Here is a 7,556-nt window from a genome sequence, read left to right as displayed (position 1 = left end):
CCATTCCTTAATCTCATCGTTCTTCCTGGAACAGCTTCAAATTTTGTCTGAAATATCTGAATGCATTTTCTTCTAGATTAACATTAAATCGATGATTATGCTTTCTTAAAAGTCTTAATCACAAAGTTAATGAACATACTGTTTAAAGTTTACTATATTCTCTTGTGACTTCACATATACACATAAAACATAGTTGTCTCTCGTTGCCAAATATCACTCTTTCCAAAACAAATATTTTTATTTTTTAAGTTTATTTATTTATTTTTAGTGAGAGAGAGAGAGAGCAGAAGTGGGAGAAGAACAGAGAAGGAGGGACAGAGGGAGAATCCTAAGTAGGCTTCATGCTTAGCATGAAAATCCTAAGCTTCGGGGGCTCAGTCTCACGACCATGAGATCACTACCTGAGCCTCAAACGAGAGTGGGTCACTTAAGTGATTAAGCCACCTAGGTGTCTCCAAAACAAATTTAATAATACTTTAACAATATACTCCTTACTGTCCTTTGGGACACCGAATAAACACATATTAATGTAAATTTGATAAAATAATCACCTTTAGTACTTATCAGACTCTAAGGTTTGAAATATAGGATATAAAAACAAAAATATTTTACAACTATATCATAGTTTAAGAGCAATCAATTTAAATATGAAAAACAAATTTCCTTATAGAATGAACATTTTTTCGATGTTACATTATTTATCTAGATCTATTTTAAATGCCTCTTATATAATTGTAGAAAATACTTTGTGGTGTGGGCAATGCTCAGTACTTTTCTCTCAGGAATTTTGGGTTGAGTCTTTCGTGGTAGTCTGTGTTATATATTCTCTTAGATAAATAGATAAAGCTCTCTTATCCCAACCTGAATATTAATCTGCTTTCATTGGAAATAGATTCATTTTTTTCCAAGTTATTGCAGCAGTTCAGATTAATGATAACTATGGCTATAAATAGCCAAATGAGAAAATATTACTTTAAATATATTGGAGACTTTAACTCATGGTTTTGTTTATAAATTTCTATTTTATTTCTACACAGTTCATTATCAACTGACCTTAAATTGATATGAGTATCTAGGTTGTTTATATAGGAAACCATATGGATAGTCCACTCAATAATATAATTATTCCCCAAATAATCTATTCCAAATGGGAAGATATTTTTTATAATCAAAACTGTCTTCCTTCTATAACATAAAAATGTCCAAGAAGTGTCCATAAACTATTTCCTTTCATAAATATAAAAATTATTCTTTTGTCAAGGATAAATTTTTTTCCAAAACCCATTTTTTATGGAAAAAGGCTGCAAAAATATGAATTATTAGATACACAAGATATATCAATATAAACACAATGCAAGGGAGAATTTGGAGGAAAATAATGGGTCTCCAGTTATCATCCAAAATACATGGAAGTTAAGTAGACAGAGGTTCAGTTTCCATGATACACATTATATTTACTCCTTCCCCAAGAAAAACTTTTCCAAGTTGTGCTTTCATTCTGTTTCTATCTGCTTTAGTGTGTTAGGCATTCAATATTTTGTAAGTTTGCCCTGAAAACATATACGCAAGACAGATGTAAGGCAGTAACACCCTCACTTAGATCATTTTGAATTGTTTTCTTGGATTTGAGCTCTTAAAATAAAAAAAAAAAATGTTTTAGTTCAAGGCATCATCAGATAACAGTTTAAACATACTGAATTTAAATTTATATGATTTAGTGGTTGTCTTGGAAATGTGTAGTCCATGCATGTATTGGGAGATAGGTATAAAGTAAACTGTCAGGAAGGAGGGAGCTCATGTAATGGCAAGTGAAAACACAAATTTAGTATGGTGACATACTGTAAATGCAAGAGTTGTGTGTGCGAGGCTTCTGTCATGCGTATGTCTGATGCTGCTCTGGAACACATGAACATGACTGGTGAGCTAGCCATGTCCCCTGTGCGTGGGAAGTAGTGAAGTGTGACAACCCATGTGCTATTTTAGCCTTATTCTCTTACCCTTGATGACAGCATCTAATAGCCTCACTGGTTTCTACCATTCCAGTGCAGTAAGACTGAATGTCCGTGGTGTGTTTTTCTATTTCCCACCAAACAATTGTTTGGGAACTTGATTTTATTTGTATCAACCCCAAAGGTCTCTCCATTTGTTTAGTTCTCCCAAACTGTATTCAAGTTTCAAAATTCAACAAAATTGATGGCACATAGACCTATACAACACACTTCTTTATAAAATCCCCTTAAAAGCTTCAGCACTTAAGAAAAATCAATAGTGCTTGATGCGGTTTCGTGGCTTTCAGTCCTTGAACACTAAATTCAATTTGATTCATTGCTATTAGTAACTTAGAGTTGCAGTTCAGCCATCTAGAAAGGTAAGGGCCTTTGGCCGGCCCATCATCTGCCATGGATTCACCCTCATTTACAAAGTTGATGCGTTTAGCTTTTCATCTTTCTTTTACAAATAAATGATAAATATAATAATGATGATCTATTTTATGTTCCCACAAAATCACGAGATAGAAAGATAGTTTTGATGTATTGTTAAGTCATTTATTAGCAAACTCCCAGTTTAAATGTAAATGGTATTTAAATAAGTTTGGACATGGTAAATTTGTGTCATGGGCCCACCCTTAATACATCTGTATAAAAACTGAGGACTCTCCCCACAGAGAAACTAAGATGCATCTCTGAGGGTTCAGACATTGCTGGACCTATCACATGGAAGTCGATTGGCATGGGACCAAGAAATTGTCTATTATAAAAAACGTTTATTCTGAGGGAAGAAAAACCCAGGAATGATTGCCTTAATTAAAAAAATTAAGCCCTTAGCATTTTTTTTTTCCCAGAGGAAGGGTAAAATATTTTGGACACATGCCTAGATTCTACTAAGGGAAAAGTTTATTTTCAGAAAACTGGCACAAAAATGTAATCTCCCTTCATGGTCTCATTGTTATAAAAGAAACTGAAGCAAGGAACTGATCTCTCAATTTATTGTTGTAGACATAGACTTTAAAAGCCTCTAGTTCTTTAGAAGGAGATCTATATTATTCCAGAAGCTATTGTTGGTTAAGAAGTAATCAGTTGCACACATACTTATTGAAAATTTTACTGTGTTTGGCTCCTTTTAACTTATACTTACTTTCACTCCTTTTACTGATACTGGAAGGACAACAGTCCACAAGTTCATCACTGACTATCTAAGCTCCCTAATTACCTGGTGTGCCAATCTCCATGCCCAACAGAATAGATGGGGAGGGAAGTCTACGCAGAACAGAAGCAAAACCTGGCAGGTGAATGTTGGTTCTTCAGCCCCAATAAACTTGTTAATAATCACATGTTACTTCTAAGATATACTACATAAACGTCACAAAATCTAATTATAAGCAAATATGGAAATACTAAAAATTCAGTAATTTATTTATATAAGGAATACTTTACAACCACTAACATTGAATGAAGTAGATCTATCTATACACATATATGTTCAAGACACTGGTGACGAGCAAATCACTGAATTGACTGCAAATTGAGATGTCAGTGTCAATGTGTTACCATCTATATCCAGATTTTCTGAAGTCTGGGGAAGGTCAATTACTGCATTCAAATGAATTTACCCTACCTGACGCTTAGCTTTTATGTGGTTATATTATATTTGGGGCTTTGGAGGAATGTTAGTGTTATATGTGGGAAAAGACAAGCCTAGAAAGAATGCTTAGACAAAAAAAAAAAAAAAACAAAACAACAAAAAAAAAACTATACCAAAATATCTTGAGAAACCATACAGATAAAGTAGTTATACAGAAATGTATAAACTTTGCAGTTATAAAATAATAGAAAGACATCTGTCAAGACCATTTGAATTTTAAGGGAAATTTTATAGAATTCAGTCTTGGCAGTGACAAATAAATAAAGAATTACTCTTACATGATTTAGGTTTTGAAAACCAGATTTCAAAATCTTTGGCAAAGCAAGGAACTATTAATTAATTCATTTGCTGGTCAATAGTTTAGTAAAATAAGGGGTAATTATACTTTACTGAAGCAGTACCAAAATATTTAATGAATTTATGGCTCAATGGATTTAGAAATTCAGTTTAAATTTTTTTTAATATTTACTTACTTTTGAGAGAAAGAGAGAGCCAGAGGCATGAGCAGGGGAGGGGCAGAGAGAGGGAGACACAGTATCCGAAGCAGGCCTTAGGCTCCAAGCTGTCAGCACAGAGCCTGACGCGGGGTTAGAGCTCATAGCCCAAGAGACCATGATCTGAGCTGAAGCCAGATGCCCAACTGACTGAGCCACCCAGGTGCCCCTAGAAATGCAGTTTTTAAGAACTCATTAAAGTAGTTCTAAATTTTAAAAAAATCAACTCTTAATAGAGTAGGACTTTTATTACCAAACAAATGGTCTTAATATGAACTATGTTGAGTCTATTCGACTCAAAACTCTTTAAACTCTTCAGACTTATTAACTCATTTAATTCTCACAGCAAGCCAGTGTTGTAAGTACAATTTATTCCTTCAAATTACAGATGAAAAAGCTAATCATCACAGATTTTGCAGAATAAACAGATGTCCAGTTATTATTCACAGGAAACAATAGAACCCAGATTCAATCTCACGTGTTCTCTGAAACAATATGAAATCATTGAAGCAGGAACTGATTTCTCAACAATACCCTTAGAAATCTATGACTTTGGAATACTCTAAAAACATTTAGAAATTTATTCCTTTAAAAACGATCCCTATATTATTGCTTAAACTACTGTTTTGTTTTGTTTTGGTGGGGGGGGGGTTAATGTATTTATTTATTTTGAGAGAGACACAGCATGAGTGGGGGAAGGTCAGAGAGAGAGGAGACAGAGAATCCCAAGCAGGCTCCATGCTGTCAGCACAGAGCCCAACACCGGGCTTGAACTCACAAAATTGAGAGATCATACCTGAGCTGAAACCAAGAATCAGAGGCTAAACCAACTGAGCCACCCAGGGGCCCCTATGCTGCTGCTTTTTTAAAGAAACTATTATTTTAAAAAATATTTACTGAAGACCTACTAAGAAGACACTAGACTTTACATTGAGGGATACAAAATAAGTAATCAATAGTCCATGCTGTCATAAAGTATCCAACCTCATGATCATTATTTTATGTTGGTTTATCAAAAGCTTTAGAATAATGGTATAGAATTGCTTATATTATTACTTCTTATTATCTTAAAGGTATGATCAAAAACACACTTATCTAATACTTTTATTAGTTTTCTTAATTAACATTTCTAGTCATTTATCATATAGCTCTGGCCCTTTCTATCTCAAACTAAATAAATAAACTGAAAAAATAATTCTACTAATCAGAAAGTCCAATGCAAACAGAACCATGACTCCCTTATTAATTCAAGTAATTTATTTAAAATAATATATAAGCATTAAGGCACATGGTTGACTTAGTCAGTTAGGCATCTGACTCTTGATTTTGGCTCAGGACATGACCTTGGTTCATAAGTTAGAGACTCATGTCAGGCACTACACTGCCCAAAGAGCCAAACCTGGTTGGGATTCTCGATTCTCTCTACCTCTCTCTCTGCCCCATCCTAACTTGCACGTGCACGTCCATGTGTTCTCTCTCTCTCTCTCTCAAAAATAAATAAATAAACTTTCCAAAAAGTATAAAAAAATAATATATAAGCATGAATAAATATGCTATTTTATGATGCCATATACTTGAGTCATTGAACATAAAGAAATATAAGAAAAAAATAACAAAAAGTAGAAGGAAATTATTTTATTTTTTAAAAGTTAACTACAATAATGAATATCAGATCCTATTTCTTCACAAATATCAGTTCTGATCCATTTTTAAGAAATTGAATGTATTTTTTAAATTTTTTAAAATATATATATGTATATATATATATTTTTTTTTAATTTATAGCCAACTTAGCAAATAGTTTGATCATGATTTCAGGAGTAGAATCCAGTGATTCATCCCTTACATATAACATCCAGTGCTCATACCTCTTGCACATTTAGCCCATCCCCATAACCCCTCCAGCAACCCTCAGTTTGTTCTCTATATTTAGGAACCAAATGTCCATTGACAGATGAATGGACCAAGAAGATGTGGTATATATAATGGAGTATTACTCAGCAATCAAAAAATATTGTCCTTTGCAACAATGTGGATAGAACTAGATGGTATAATGTTAATTGAAATTAGTCAGAGAAAGTCAAATTTCATATGACTTCACTTATATGTGGAATTTAAGATACAAAGTAGATGAACATAAGGGAAGGGAAGCAAAAATGTTATAAAAACAAGGAGGGGACAAAACATAAGAAATTGAATTTAAAAACAAATGCTAAGGGGCACCTGGGTGGCTCAGTTGGTTTAGCATGGCTCAGGTCATGATCTCACATTTTGTGGGTTTGAGCCCCGGGTCAGACTCTGTGCTGACATCTCAGAGCCTGGGAACCTGCTTCAGATTCTGTGTCTCCCTCCCTCTCTGCTCCTCCCCCACTCACACTCTGTTTCTCAAAAATGAATAAACGTTAAAAAAATTTAAAAAAAACTGCTAAGAAAGTAATTAATTCATAGCTATTCCATTAATAAGGTTGATTATGATTCCCTAAAAAAAACCTGCTAAATATTAGGCAATTACGTTTTAATCTAAGGATACAATGCATCTTAAAATCAGTAACACGTTTACATTTCTGTACATTTATTTTTTAATATAAATATTGCCTCTGTTTCATAAACTTTTCATGTTTGTCTATTCTTCCAGTCTGATTAATTTAGACATCCTTTATATAAAATTTCAAAATATAAATTTGGTTGCTGTTACTGAGATATAATATGAAAGTGCTGCTGTGCAAGGAAAGAAGAAATAGAAGAACACAGAGAGGTGTGCTTCAAAATACTTTGTTACTACATGACCACATTACAGTTATTGTATTGTACAGTCGTTGTATTCACCCTTAAAATTTTCACTACTTGCTATTTTCTTAAATTCTTTTTTGACATTCCTCTATTATTTCTGCTTATTCAAATATATGCTATGAGTCTTTTATCTGAACACCGTTTTCACATATTTCATTTAAAATATTGATAAACACAAACTTTAAGAAGGAAATTTAACATGGTTTTTATTGCTAAAAAATTATAAATCTATGGGGCTCAGTCGGTTAAGCTTCCAGCTTCAGGTCAGGTCATGAACTCGCAGTTCGTGGGGTCAAGCCCCTTGTCAGGCTCTGACCTGTCAGCACAGGAGCCTGCTTCTGATTCTGTCTCTCTCCCTCTCTATTCTTCCCACCACCTCCCTCTCTCTCTCTCTCTCTCTCTCTCTCTCAAAAATAAATATTGGGGCGCCTGGGTGGCTCTGTCAGTTAAGCATCCGACTTCGGCTTAGGTCATGATCTCACACTCCATGAGTTCGAGCCCCGTGTCTGGCTCTGTGCTGACAGCTCAGAGCCTGGAGCCTGCTTCGGATTCTGTGTCTCCCTCTCTCTCTGCCCCTCCCCTACTTGCACTCTGTCTCTGTCTCTCTCAAAAATAAATAAACCGTTAAAA

Source organism: Herpailurus yagouaroundi, unplaced genomic scaffold (assembly GCF_014898765.1).
Source record: "Herpailurus yagouaroundi ecotype Mexico unplaced genomic scaffold, PumYag 162, whole genome shotgun sequence".
NCBI classification, from domain to species: domain Eukaryota; kingdom Metazoa; phylum Chordata; class Mammalia; order Carnivora; family Felidae; genus Herpailurus; species Herpailurus yagouaroundi.
Note: the sequence above shows the minus strand (reverse complement) of the source record.